Genomic DNA, 870 nt, shown 5'->3' with positions numbered 1-870 from the left:
ATAGGAGGAGCAGGAAAATGAATGCAGGGTTTTTTCTGTCTTAAATGTATAACCTTGTTATTTTTGCTTTAACTTTTGGATTTCCCATAGTTTCTGTTCAATTTCAATATGAGAAAGAGTTCTGTTGCATGCACTCTTCTCAAAGGGGTAAAGTTCCATAAGCTGAGTTGAATTGCAATCAAACTGCATAATAGATGTAAACCATTAAACTACTGAATGGAATGTCAGTGTTTTATTGACAAATATCTGAATGGAGATTAATGAAATCCTGATGTAGTTGAAGTGTGAGAGCACAATACACAGGCATGTATTATCCTAGTGCATCTGCTTGGCTTTATTTGTCTTTCTAGTGTTCAGCAATTGTTTAAACTTAAGCTATGAAATGCATCAGCAGTATTTGAGAAATGGATTGAATGTTAATGTTCCTTGACTAAAATGGTATTTTACTAAAGTTGAATTCACTGCAGTAATTACTATAGACATTCATAGTACTGTGATTCTGGATTCTTATTTATGAAATACTGCATATCTAAGCTGACAACCATTTTTCTCTTATTCTGCTGCAATGCAAAATTCCTTATTTAAATGCTGCATATAAACAAGGCTTATTATCTTGTTGCAGCAATATTTAGTTTGGTAAAATGTTTGTTGTTTTCTTTGTCATCATTTTATTAGTTATGAAATCATAAGTAAAAATGGAAAGTTCATCTCTTTTGATACTGATGTGTGTTTTATTCCATGATGAATGTTTTTCATTATTTTTCTTTTAAAATCTGTAACTTGTAGAGTTGGTAAGCCATAAATAATTGTAGATCTCATGCTTAATTGTGAACTTGAATCCTAGATAAATATTCTTTCACCTTTCTTTTT

The 870-nt window shown here is 30.7% G+C and overlaps 1 protein-coding gene across 1 annotated transcript in view; it reads left to right on the top strand.

Moving 5' to 3' along the window:
• Positions 1-870, top strand: part of LOC119590827 (PAN2-PAN3 deadenylation complex subunit pan3-like) — a gene marked incomplete at its 5' end in the record, with an annotated part of 21148 nt that overhangs the window by 10233 nt on the left and 10045 nt on the right.

Source organism: Penaeus monodon, chromosome 27, assembly GCF_015228065.2.
Source record: "Penaeus monodon isolate SGIC_2016 chromosome 27, NSTDA_Pmon_1, whole genome shotgun sequence".
NCBI classification, from domain to species: Eukaryota; Metazoa; Arthropoda; class Malacostraca; order Decapoda; family Penaeidae; genus Penaeus; species Penaeus monodon.
The sequence above is the reverse complement of the archived record's forward strand: the minus strand, read 5'-3'. Positions and strand labels throughout refer to the sequence as shown.